The following is a 14,237-nucleotide window of genomic DNA, read 5'->3' as shown; positions in this document are numbered from 1 at the left end:
GATAGACAGGAAATTTAATTCAAAACAGAGCCAAAGTAGATTAGCTAAACCATGTTAAAACCTTATGTTCATGTGCTCATTCAGGATTCATGCTATTCCTATTTAGCCTTATTTGCTCATGTACTGAAATAAAGTAAATCAAATTAAGCTTAATACTGAACAAGAATGCCCAGTGTTAGGGAGTTATGCAGCTCTAATACCTAAATTCCCATATGTAGCTGATGCATGCAAACTAGTCTGAAATTTTTTGTCACAGAAACAATGCCAAATAATTTCCTGTATATCCTAGAATTTATACAAAATATGAACAACTTTTCTCACTCCAAGCATCTTTTTTAAACTGGGATTAAAGGTTAACACTGCTCTAGCACAGGTCAGATTTCCAATAGGAGCTACAGCTGCCTATCCACAGGAATCCCCAAACCAGAAAAGGCAGGTTGAGGAAAGGCTTTTTGAGCCTCTGTGGTTCTCAGTGTTGCTGCAATACACCGCCTCATGTGCAAGGCATGACATGTCTTCTGCCCTTCACACTGTTCCATGCCATCCTTCTGTCCCTCTGCTGAGACATATTCCCAGACCAGTCACTGTCCCCACTGCCTGAGGGAGGAACAAGCATAACTAAGGAAACCAGCCAAAAAGAGATTGATAAAATTAAATTGTTGAGCGGGGCCTGTGATCTGTAGCAATTGGTAATGTTACCTACATGTTTATGTGTAGAGGTGACTCAAAGTTTTTCTAATTATTGGTGCATCAGGCATGTTCTGTCTGAAACAACTCTATTTTTGAATAAACTTACTATGCATGTATCCTTTCTACATTGAATCTTTACTCCAGTTCAGCTGGCTGCGTTCTTAGAACTTGTCTTAAAAATTCATGAAAACTTTTGTTAAGATTTTACCTGTCAGATACTTTTTTTTTTTCTCTTGTGAATAGCTGTCACTGAAATATTGTTTCAGTCATTAATTTGAACTCTTTCTAGCTCACTTTTTATTCCTGCTCAAATGTTTGTAATTTCATGGTCTGACAATGAGCAGAACCTAATCTCTATTAGTAGGGAGATAGTGTAACTAGGCTTTTCCTATATCAGTCCTGATGAACAACACTAAGCAGTCTGAAGCAGAGGTGTGTCCCAAAGCATAGTGAAGCCAACATAGGAGCTGCAAAACTAGAATGCTTGAGGCTACATCCAAGGAGGCATCTAATTCTCAAATTAGATATCTAAAATACCTTCATCAGCCACCACTCAACCTTGAAAGTTCCTAATTCCATAACTGCTTACATTTTCATGTTTATGTTTTTGGAACTGATGCAATGCAGGTGCACTTTGCACCTCCCTCAAGGCACTTGGCACCTCCCTCAAGGTTTCTCAGATCTTCTAAAGTTCAAATATCTCATTGCTTAAGGTGCATGTTGTCTTGGTTTAGGGCAAATTTGGGAGAAAACTTCTCAATGGGATCTCTCCAGAAAGCTAATTTAAATGGTCCCTCCCTCAACTAGTTCAGGAAAAGACTTTTTTGGAGAAAAGTGAAAAAAATTGTTTATTTAACAACCAAAGTAACTACAAGCATAAAAAATTAATAATATTAAACAATGAAACCTCTCACTGTTTGGAGAGATAGCAAATCCAGAAGTCCTTGTCATGGGGTAGCTCAGTTTGCTCAGTCTCTTGTCAGTCCCTCCAGGGCTGGAAGTGCCAAAGCCCAGGCCCTGTGGGACACAGGTGTGAGCTCCCAGGGCTTTTCTGGGTTTTCAGTCCAGAGCAGGTTTAAACAGATCCAAGGAAAAAACACAGTCCAGGGATCTTCTCTGCCTCAGCTGGCTAAAAACTAACAAAAAGCAAAGGAGAGCTCTGTCCCTCTGTCTGTCCATGTTGCAGACAGAGCAGTGCAGAGCAGCATGTGGGGCAGTGAGTGCTGTGTCAGAACACAAACTGCAGCTTCTTCTTCCCCGTCTTTGCTCTCAGAACCAGTCTTGAAGGTGCAGAACTTAACATCCCGCATAAACAGAACAGACAGCTGGGGATACCAGTATCATAAAGTCACATGTAACATTCATCAGCACAGATTTACTGGACCTTACTCTACCTAAGTTTCTTAGAGTTGTGATGGTATTGCTAGAGGACACCTGAAGGAGAGCAAGGTCTAGATTATGCGTCTGCCCCCTAAGTGTAGTGTCAGAGAAACCAAAACCTTAAACTGCATTCAATTTCTTTTAATTGATCCTGCAGGCTTTTCTGTGGTAGGAGAGTTCATGGTTGCAGAGGGCTGAGTCCCAGCACTTACCTGCCAAGGGTGAGACCGAGCACTTACCAGCTAAGCTGAGAGCCTCTCTTCAGGAATTCAGAGTGCAAGGTGCATTTGAACTTATAGTCATCTGGAAATGCTGGCTATTTGTTTTGCTTTACATAGTCTTTCACAGAATTACAGATTTATTAGGGTTGGAAGGGACCTCAGGAGATCAGCAGTCCAACCCCCTGTCAAGGCAGTGTCACCAAGAGAGGTCCAGGTGGGTTTTGAACGTCTCCAGCAAGGACACATGACTGTCCTGGGCAGCCTGCTCTGGTGCACCCTCAATGTAAATAAGCTTTCCTCATGTTGAGGTGGAACTTCTTGTGTTTTAGTTCATGGCCATTGCTCCTTGTCCTGCCACTGTGCACCACCAAAAAGAGTCCGCCACCATCCTCTTGGCACTTGCCTCTTGGATGTTTATGTGCATTTATAGCCTCAGATTTATGTGCATCTCAGTCTTCTCTTTTCCAAATAGTCCCAGCTCACTCAGTCTCATAAGGAGATGCTCCAGACCCCTCATCATCTTCGTGGCCCTTTGCTGGACTCTCTCCAGGAGCTCCTTGTCTGTCTGGTATTAAGAAGACCAGAACTGGACACTCCAGATGTGACCTCACCAAGGCCAAGTAGAGGGGCAGGATCACCTCCCTTGACCTGCTGGCCACAAATATCCGAATGTGGGATCCCAGGATCTCACAGGGCCTCCTGACCACAAGGACACAGAGCCACAAGGACACACAGCCAGATCAACTTGCCACCCACCAGGACCTCCAGATCCTTCTCTGCAGAGCTGCTCTTTAGTGGGGCAGTCCCTGCCTGTGCTGGTACTTGGAGTTATTCCTCCCCAGGTGCAGGACCCTGTACTTGCCCGTCTTGAACTTCGTTAGGGTTCTCTCTGTACAACTCTCTGCCTACCCAGGTCCCACTGAATTGTCCTGTATGAGAAAATAACCAATATTTCACATATGAATTGTGGTGATCCTGCATGGTGCTAGCTCAGGCAGTAAGCACTTCTGAAACCAGTGACAAGGTTTTGAGTGTCACAGTTACAAGGAAACGAGGCTGAGTTAGGGTAACCACAAATGGCAACACAGTCTTTCTCACCTTCTTCAAGAAATGTGTTTTTAACATAATAGGTTAATTATCAGCATATTTTGAAGTGGACTCTATGCCTGTGTCAGTGCTTGCTGATATGGGTGTCACTGGGTATCTACTTTCAGGTTGGAAGAAAATAAATTATAACAAACACACTTGCTAAGTTCCTGCACATTTACTTATCAACATATATAAGGAAACTTGCATTCTTCAATAAAATGAAAATATTCAAATCCTGTTGACAGCAGTATCTTCTGGCTAAAATTTGTTGGATATTTATCTGCTGCCCAAGATGGTGGTAGGCAGCAGATGCCTGCTTTTTCATTACTGGCAATCCCTAAAAAACAAAACAAAACAAAACAACAAAAAAAAAAGAACAAAAAAAGAGCAAAACAAAAAAAAAAAGCAAAACAAAACAAAAAATGGAAGCCAAACAGACAAAATCCGCAGAACACACAGAGGAATAAACAGATATTTAAGTGAGTCTATAACACACTGATGCATCTCTTCACTCAGGTTATAATTTCATCTGTTAACTGGAATTATAAACATGTCAGTATATCTGTACCCTCTGTTCAGTGCTGAGTATTTTGGTCGTTTTGTCATTCTCTTCTGCTTATTGTTTTCTCACAGACTCACAGACTTTGAAGTAGTGTATTTTCTCTCTTATCTACAAGCTGGAAGAGTGCCCAAAGCGTATCAGCTCATCAGCCAGCCATTTGTACCTGCTGCTCACTGTCTGCTACTGCTAAATATATGCTAATGATGCTATCTGAGCCTTGGGATGAATTTGTAAATTGTGCTCATGGCAGGGAAATGAATGCTACTTACAAAGGTGACAGAGAAAGCATCTGCTTTTAGATGAGATGAATCACCACATTACATATTACTCTAGGGTAATAAATTATATTTTCAGTCTTAAATTCATTTTTTGGAAATGTGATTATAAGGCAGCTGGAGCATGTGAGAAACCTTTTAAAGTCTCCTAAGGTGGAATAAAGATACAATAATAGATTGTTTTTTTTAATGAACTGATGTTTAAATACATATGAATCTGTTACAATGTGAGTTTTTTTAGGGGTCTTTTCACATACTGTGTTGTAATTTAAAAACTGCAGCCTTTGAATACTTTATAAGGCTTTTTTCCTTTCTTAATGTTGCTTTTCAACAGCAGCGTGCAATGTTCGGCATGTCTGAATTACTTATGTATAAGATATATCAAAAGCAACAAAAACAGTATGAGAGCAAATCAAGATAATTTGAAATTCCAATGTGCTCTAAAATAATGCAGCCTCTGTTAAATATGTTTGGTATGAAAGAAAAATTTAAGCTAACTGTAAGGACAGCTGGAGTTGGAATTGTTTAAACATTTTTGAAAGATTATTAAGACATGTAAACGACTGTCTGAAAACTTGGGTTCTGCATTTGACAAAGATGCAGAGGAATAGAGGTGGGGATAATTTTGGAAAGCACTGCAGTTCCTCTTTCTTTAGTGTTTTTGTAGTGCCAGGACAGGCCATGCCAATGCCCTTCCAAAGTGTTTTTTCATGCCCTATCCTATCCCCTCAAACTAAAACAGGAACAGAAGAGGTGATGAGAATCAGGCAGCTTAAACCCTTAAACCCTGTTCACATGAAGTGTCCTAAACTTGCTGGATCAGGCAAACTGATCAGACAATCTGGGAAAAAATGAAGTCTTAATAATTTCTGAATAAGTGACAGAATTTTCTTTCATATGTTAAGCCACTAGAAATAGAAACTTCTGTGTTTGTCCTTGCTAAGGATGAAACAGCATGAAAGAACTTTCAAAAATATTTATATTTAGCCACAGTAAAATACTTATCAAAAAGTAATGGCCAAAAATATGCACAGGAAATGTGACTGAGAAATACAAAAAACATCTATAGAAGTAAATTTAGGACATCAGGTATTTCAGCCCTACCAACATCCCAGACAATAACAGCACCACAGTGGCAGGAATCTTCTTAACCCAGTCACTCTGGCAATAGGACCTCTACTTAACCTCTTATAGGCAGCATTGAAATTTACCACGTGGGTTTCCACAGAATCACAGAATACCTTTAATTGGAAGGAGCCCACAAGGATCATCATGTCCAGCTACTGGCCCTGCACAGCACATCCCCAGGAGTCACACCATGTGCACAAGAGCATTGTCCAAATGCTTATTGAGCTCTGTCACACTGCCTTGGGGAGCTGTTCCAGTGCACAACCATCCTCTGGGTGAAGAATCCATTTCTAACAGCCAGCCCAACCCTCCCCTGACACAACTTGAGGCCATTGCCTCAGGTCCTGTCACTGGTCACACAGAGATGCAATCAGTGCCTGCCCCTCCTCTTCCCCTCACAAGGAAGTTGTAATGGCAATGAGGTCTCCCCTCAGTCTCCTCTTCCCCAGAGGTGAAGAGACCAGGTGACCTCAGCTATTGCTAAAACCTAGCAGCTTTAAAAGAAAACCCAAGCTTTCCCAGTTCCTAGACATACATCATGGCTGGAAGATGACTGTGAAATGTTTTGAATTCTTTGTGAATGTGTCGCTATTAGAGAGTGACTATGGAAACCTGGAGAAATATCTCCAGAGACAACACCTGTCTGCTGTGACCCTGCAGCCCCTCAATGCAGTACTGCCTTTCAGCAAGAAGCCATGAGCTCTGCAGTGGCCTTCCAAAGCCTCAGCACTGAGACTCCTCAGGTTTGCTCTGTCCGAATACCTCTTGACTTGCCAGCAGCTCTGTTTTGCTTTGTTTAGCCTCCGGTTATCCATGTATCTATGGCTAATTCCCTCTACTTGTGTTTATCCTTGCATGGTACAACCATGGTTTTATATAGCTGGCTGTAGCAAATGGTGGTGCTGTGTTAAATGTTTAAGACTCTGACACACCATATAGTGCAAAGAAATAGAGGTGTGGTATGACAGCAGAGGATTTGAAAAGTGGAGATACAGAGTGCATCACAGAGGCTTATCAATTGTCCATTTCAGAAATACAGATCCCAATCTGTTCTAACCTAATTTTACAGCTAACAAATGGAACAAGGAAATAGTATCTAACATAGATATGTAGTAAATACATTTGTAAAATGAAGCCATAGACCAAGAAAGCAAAAGAAAGGTATGAAACTGCTTTGGAAAACATTTTTCAAAAAACCCTTATGCCAAGTGCATATCAGGTAAGGAAGAAAAATCCAATGCCATGACCATCACATTCCTCATAGTGAGTGACTCCAGGGGCTATGTTTGATGCTATTATCCTCTCTAGTTGGTCCAGAGTTCCTAAGGTCCAGAGGAAAGTGGAAGGGTGAGCATATGTCCAAGGAAAAGGGTAGAAAATATTCAACATATGTGTGACAATTTTATTATTGCTATGATTGAGGCTTTTACTGTACAGAAGTGCTCTAACTGCATTCCTGGTCTTCCTTTCCCTGCAATAATAACATCTACATTCTTGAATTGTAGATTGAATAATGATTCTTGTAGTAGACTACTAAAATTTTTGTTGCAGTTACAATAAATTCTTGGCTTTATTTATATATGTGTCATGCTTTCTCTTAGTCCACAAAGAAGATTTTGATCATGATGGTGTATTATTTCCCACACAGAAGGTAAAGAAATGTTTATTGGTAACTTGGGGATGCCCAAGACAAGGTAGGCTAGTGCTCTGAGCTCATTGCCCAGTACTCCCACTGACTGGCCACACTGGAGCTAGTACCCTTTAAAAGAGATTTTCCAGGTCATATTTTCAATTTGTAAATTCTTTTGCAGACACTGTTTCCTGAAGAAACAAGATGTTTCCAGTCAAGAGCCTCTCTGGAATGCCATGGTTGTTGCTCTGTTTGGATGAGACTCTCCCTCTTGCTGAGTCCTGCCTGTCCCCTTTCTGGCCCAGGTCTGTGTTTCTGGTCTATCTGGGTCATCCCTAAAGCTGACCATCAACCCTGGCCCATCCTGCAGTAAAAGTCACAGGTGAAAAGGACAAATTTATCTTCAATCATTTTAGGAGAAAGGCAGACATGATAATAGCCACGTCACTCCTTGTCTGTGGGTATGGGAGGGAAGAGATCTGACAGCACCAGGAGACACCTGGCCTTGATCTGAGAGGCCAATATGTTTTGTCTTTTCCCTGGTTCTGTCTCAAGAGCTATTACCCACAACAGTATCTCAAGGTAAAAATGTGGCTTTTACACACAGAGGAACAAACAGATATTTAAATGAGTCTATAGCACACTGATGCATCTCTTCACTCAGGTTATAATTTCATGGTGTCATGTTAAGGTCACCAAAAGGAAATTTTGACCATGTCTAAAAATCTTGCACCTCCATTTCTGGAAATGATATGTTTATATATTAAAGTGAGATTAACTGTGAAAAACACAACTGTGTAGCCATAAGCATCAGTAGACCAGGGAACAGCTTGAAATGTCAAGGAACAGTGGAGAAAATCCTTACCATTTTGGCAGAAGGAGATGGATGTGGCAAGAGAGGTTTTAATTACAGATACCATCTGATGGTAGTTTTACCAGGAAATAACTGTATTTTTATATTTTTAAAGGCAGGTTTCCAGCCTAATAATACTACTGTTGCTGTCTGCTGAGAGCTGCTGTGCCTGTGAGAGCCCTGCACAATGAGCAACTTGATGTAAAGGAGGAACTGAGACGCCATGCAGAAGTGAGGGCTTTACTCAAATGGCTCAAATTGCTGTAGGTACGTGGAAACAAGAACACACAGATGTTAGCAGGCTCAGAACAAAGTTGCAATGGAATAAGCCTTTATTTTATATTGGTTTTTCTGTTGTCTGAAATATCATTGACCATGATTTCAAGTTATGAATGCCTGTGTAGTTACACACACATCCATACAATCACATTAATTCTCTGTACTTTGAAAATAGCAACTCATTCAAAATGAGCTCTTTTGCATAATAATTATTATATATATAATATATATATGCTCACAATGAAATGTCCTGCAGCATATCTACTGCACAAATTTTCTATTGTTTTCCTTCAAGTACACACAGCTTAAATCTTGTAATGATTTACAGTTTCTTTGATTCAGAAGTTAATCCACCAACCTGTATGTTGCCATATCTTGTATGCACAGTCCTTTGAGAAAGTACCAGAATTAACAGCAGTAACTTCAGAGTCTGCTCTGAGTGAGTGGGTTTTGATGTATTCCTCAAAAAAATACACTTTTTGATTCAAAGAGCTAGAATACACACCACCTAGCAAGGTGTAATCTGCAAGTTGACTATCTTGACTTATCTTGACTTTAGGAAGGTTTTCTCTCTGAATTTCAAGTGCCACATCCAGACACCTCTTGAACACTTCCAGAGATGGTGATCCCACCTGGATTGGAGGGCAGTTCAGCTTTTTCAGGGACACACAACAGCAGCATAAGGGACACCCCCTTCTGGGTCTCCACAGTCAAGCATAATACCTGCTACCAGCAGCTGCTGGAGCCTCTGAGGGACTCATGCTCACAGTTTACAGAATATATTCTTTATTAATATAATAGAAAATTGTGATAGGTTAAAATTCAAAGATTGATGGTGATAGTATCTGGCTGCAAAAATATACTCAAAGCAATATGCAGGCAAGTTCTAATCTCCAATAAAAGTTAAGTCCAGATAATAGTTCAGCATGCATGAAGTGCAGTTCTTACCCAGTAGGCATCCCTATGGGGAAGAAGACAGGTTCATCCTATTGACTGATCCCAGAAGTTATGATGGGGTTTTCTTTTATTTCTCCCCATTTTTACATTACTTTTATACTGATTTTGCATTTAAGGAGAGCTTGAGTGGCTCGTCATGCATCATGTTCACTGCAAAGAGTTTGCACATGGGAAGTGTGTAATCCCATTCAGGGAGGAGCATCTGTATTTCTCCCTGTAATTTCTGTACTATTTTAACTTCTGCTAGAATATGAATATTACTTCCATGCTTTCTCTAGTTTTAGTCCTTGTCATTTTCCCTCACCTTTGTTTGAAGACATTTACTGTCATCCTTTCACTGAGACATGGCAGAAGACACTGACCCCCACCTGACCACAGCCTCCTTTCAGGCAGTTGTAGAGAGTGATAAGGTCTCCCCTGAGCCTCCTTTTCTCCAGACTAAAGAACCCAAACTACCTTTGCAGTTCCTTATAAGAATTTTTCTAGACTCTTCCCCAGCTCTGTTGCCGTTCTCTGGTCTCTTTCCCTTACTCCAGCATCTCAATGTGCTTCCTAAATGGAGGGGCCCAAAACAGGATTTGAGTTATTACCTCACCAGTGCCCAGGACAGGGGGACAATCCCTGCCCTGCTCCTGCTGGCCACACTATTGCTGAGCCAGGCCAGGATGCCATTGGCCTTCTTGGCCACCTGGGCACAGCCTGGCTCATGTTCAGCTGCTGCCACCAGCACCCCCAGGTCCTTTCCAGCCACTCTGCCCCAGCCTGTGGCACTGCCTGGGGTTGGTGTGACCCAAGGGCAGGAGCCAGCACTGGGCCTTGCTGAACCATTGGCCTCAGCCCATGATCCAGCCTGTCCAGATCCCTCTGCAGAGCCTTCATCTCTCCTGCAGATCAACACTCTCACCCTAGGTAGTGTCATCTGCAAACTGACTGAGGGGCCAATCAATCCTCTTGTCCAGATCATTGATGGCAGTAATAAACAGGACTGGTCCCAGTACTGAACCCCTGGGGAACACCTCCAGTGACTGGCTTCCATCTGGATTTATTTCCATTTACCACCATAAAATCTTTTCTGTTATGGCTGATGTGAGTGTATTATTTATTCCTTGCTCGAACAACAATCCTCCAAATTTACTTTATTGAGAACCTACTAGTGATTTCTGTATCTAGACAGGTAAGTAATCACTGGATTTAAATTTGTGTTTTAATCAAGAAACACAAAAATGAGATAAAAATGTCTTCTGTCCTCTGCAAATCTAATTCAAGACAGCTGGGACAAATGCTTTCCATGTACTTCCACTAGATTTGAAAGACCCATCCCATATCCTAAATTTTGAGACCCTTGTGCAGTTACTGTTGTGATGGTCTAAAATGATAAAGTCAGCATTCATAGATATAGCAACTAACACTTGGAAGAAAGGAAACTGAACAACAACTCATAAGGTTTGGAACATAAAAAAAAGTGTTTCTACTAGGTGTAGAAGTATTTGAATCTCAGCTAAAACAGAATAGAATTTGAACAGAATTTGTTCTGAAGCACAAGACAGGGAGCTGCCACCACATGATAATACCAAGTATATCACAGAATCAAAGAACAGCCTGAGTTGGAAAGTCCTCACATGGATCACTGAAGTCAAAAACACCTGGCCCTGAACAAGACAACTCCAAGAATCACACTATGTCCCTGACAGCATTGTCCAAGTCTTATGTGGGATAGAGTGCTGAATTGAAAAGCTGGTATGCCATTCCATAAAGATACAGATGAGATGTATGGAAGTATGAAGAATGTTATGTTGAAAACTGATTATGCCTTACCATTCCACTTCATTGCATTGCTGAGCTAGCCTATTTTTAAATTCATTAATTGTAGTAGCTGGGTGTCTCAGTGGATATCAAGGAGATGAGGGTTCAATAGTGACCTGTTGCACATATGCACAAGCAGGGTCTCTAAAAACAGCAGCTTTCCAGGGCCAAATACACATGTTAAGCATGTTTTCTTGGGGTGAAGGCAATCCCAAGTACTGAGATGCTTCTTCAACAATGCAGAAATCTCAGGCTCTGCTCAAGGAGCCTGATTTTCCTCTCCTGTGAGTCACTGTAAGAAGGGGACAAATCTGCTTCTGGGAAGGGAATAAGGTCAGGTTTATATGAGCTGAGTCCAGTTCCAGCAGAGTAGCAGAGTAGCTGTGAATGAGCACTACAACTGTAAGAAAATTTGCAGCTGTAATTGATTATCCCACATGCTTTGCATTGCACAGACCCTGTTACTCACATCGTTGTTAAAACTGCAATAGGCTTCTTAATACATAAAGTGGAGGCTGGGGTTTAGAGCAAGAGAGAGTGGTTACATTGCAGGCTGAACCCCAGTGCTTTTTACCTCCTTACCAGTTATGTAAACTGCCAGACACATTTAATTGCTGATTTACTAGGTGAAATGTCAATCAGTTTTTGATAACACTTCTTCCACCAAAAATATATACTTGCAATATTTTTCCTGTCAATATAAGTGCTTCTCGGAAATATCTTTTGTTGCTGTACAACTAGAACAAATGCACCAAGATAGCCAGATATAGCAGAGTAAGGTAGATCCTAAGTATGTGATGCTTTCACTGTAAACTTTGTTGCCAGCTAAAATGTGTCTTTTTTTGTGACTAAATAAAAAAGGAAAATGTGAGGTCTTTGCTAGTATTGCAATCAATGTACTGGAAACATTTTAATGGAACTTGAATCTTGCAGGGACTAGCAAATATTCTATACAAGCTGACCAGTTTCCTGTATTAACAGACTGGCTGCTGCCCAAAACTGAGGCTCCTCTGCGAAAATAGACACTGTTCGAAAGAGATTATTCAACAAATCCGTCTTTTTTAATGATTAAATTTTAACAATTAAATAAACAGTGTAGTCAAGAAACACCTTCCCAAATCTTTGCAGTGTTCATGTTACAATAACAGACAAGAGTGTATGAGGGAAAATTACATTCATAAACACCAACAATAACTAAAGTGGGTTCCTGAATGTACAGTTATTTCATCAGGAATTTATATTTTGTGTGTTGGCTACTAAGGGGGCTCTAACTTTTTCCCTAATAAAGGGAAAATCTTGAAGAGTTGTATTTTTTCTGAATCATGGTTTTGACTTTGTAACCTAGACTGAGAATTTATGCATGATTTGGAAAGGGACTGCACAGGGGTGGAGGAGGAAAGCAAGGAAAGAAAAAAGGACAAAAAGACATTCAGAGGCAGACATTATTCAAAACCACAGTCAAGGACACAGCGATAATAGGTTAGATATTAATAGGCTGCTGGATAACTTCATTGCTCCAAAATGCCTGTTAAGAAATCACATTTTATTCTTGCCAGAAGTTACTTACTTCCCACAAAGAATGTTTTCCTGAAAGTTTTTCCTTACTTTATAATCACTGAAATAAGAAGAAATGAAAATAAAGAAGTAGGAACCTTCCCTTGTTGAAGAAGCTGGAAGTATCTCCAAAACCAAAAAGTTAAATGCTCAGAACTGAGAATCTGAACCTGAATTTTTCAGATTAAAGCTCCCTAGCCAAAACTCCAATCTGAATGTTTCTTGATTTTTTCACACTTCAAATCTCTAATAATGTGTTAAAGAATCACTTCAATTTAGATGTGCAGAAAGATCATAGTGCTCAACTGTGAGTTTAAAAAAGGTGCTAGAGGGAATAATTTTCTACAAAGATAAATTTCTGTCCGTCTTACATTAGACAATTGCTTGTTTTCTCCCTCATTAGCAAAGCCCTATTTTGCTATATAGATCAAATTATTGCCTGTCCAACACATAGTGGTGTTGTTTTAAGTAAATTCTCCTCTTAAATCTGAAAGATAAAAAGTGAGCTAATTGCAAACACATGATGCATGATAGATTTTAAACCCCAGTATTTGTTCTAAAAGTCATGTTGCCAAGGCTAAAGTTATTACTAGAAAACTAGATACTTTGGCATGTATTTGCAAGAGACATTACTAAATCAAAACAGCTCTGGCCAAACTTGGACACTGCATTAAATGACTTCTTGATGTACTCAAGTTGGCATAAGAAGGAATTATTTTGGCTGGTTCCAGCATTAGCTGGGGGAAATTAAAACTATATTCAAAAAGGCAAAAATATCTGCCCTTGCAGTCGGTGATGCTCTCTTAACTCTTCTTTCCCAGGTGAAGCTGACAAATGTCAGAGGGAGCACATTGGGTTACAGTGATCTTTCCACATAGGGATTGAGCTGATAACTATTATGAACTGAATGTGCTGTTGTGGAGTCAGGTGTGTTACCATGCAGATGGAAAGCAGCTGTGGGGTGCCAGGACATGCAGCAGTGAAGAAAGCAGCCAAGCTGGGCCTTGGACAGAAAATAAGTAGGTCAGTGACAATCTGGTTCCAAAGCAGGCGAGTTGGAGTCAAGCAGATCTGCAGGTCAGAATGAAGTCTCCCCAGCTTACGGGAACTGCTGGTCACAGTGGTGCCAGACAGGCAATTTTTTCCTGCTGATATCAACATTCTCCTCCCTGTGAGGAGCAGCAGCTGGAATGGGACACAGGATGGGACAGCCAGTTTGGGGGTAGCGGGGTCCTGCAAAGGCTGGCAGTGCCTCTTGCTCACACAACTCAGCTGCCAGGAGTGCATCCCAATCATTCAGAGTTGGTCTAACCTGTTTAAAGAGAGACAGGAAGAGGCTGCATGGCCTGCACAAACAAGTGCTAGTACAGTTGCTTGTCTCTTTGGCATAAAAGACTAAATAGAAGAACAAATAATTTCTTTCTCCAGTTTCTTAGTTTTAGCAATCAACAAGGGAAATGGACCTGCAGTATAAAACAATCTACAGTTTTCTATCTCCAAAACACACTCCAACAAGCCACAAAGGCCTGATATAGGGGGATGGATTTGTATCCCAGGTTATGTCCCAAAGAAATAAAAGCTAAATACAATTTTTTCTCCATCTGTATATTATTCCCAATGCCTTGCACAATAGCTCTAGAAAACTACAACATGCTAAATACCAATCTTGGCCAATCAGTAAGTTTACTCCAAGTGACATCAAAATAAATGAGGTACAGACAGGACTTAACCAAATTTATCCCACCTGAATGCCAAGAACAGCATACCCTTTCCTAAATGGGACATATGTAGAATTCCTTTAAAAGACTAGAATACC

The sequence above is a fragment of the Cyanistes caeruleus genome, chromosome Z (assembly GCF_971803275.1).
Source record: "Cyanistes caeruleus chromosome Z, bCyaCae1.hap1.1, whole genome shotgun sequence".
NCBI classification, from domain to species: domain Eukaryota; kingdom Metazoa; phylum Chordata; class Aves; order Passeriformes; family Paridae; genus Cyanistes; species Cyanistes caeruleus.
Note: the sequence above shows the minus strand (reverse complement) of the source record.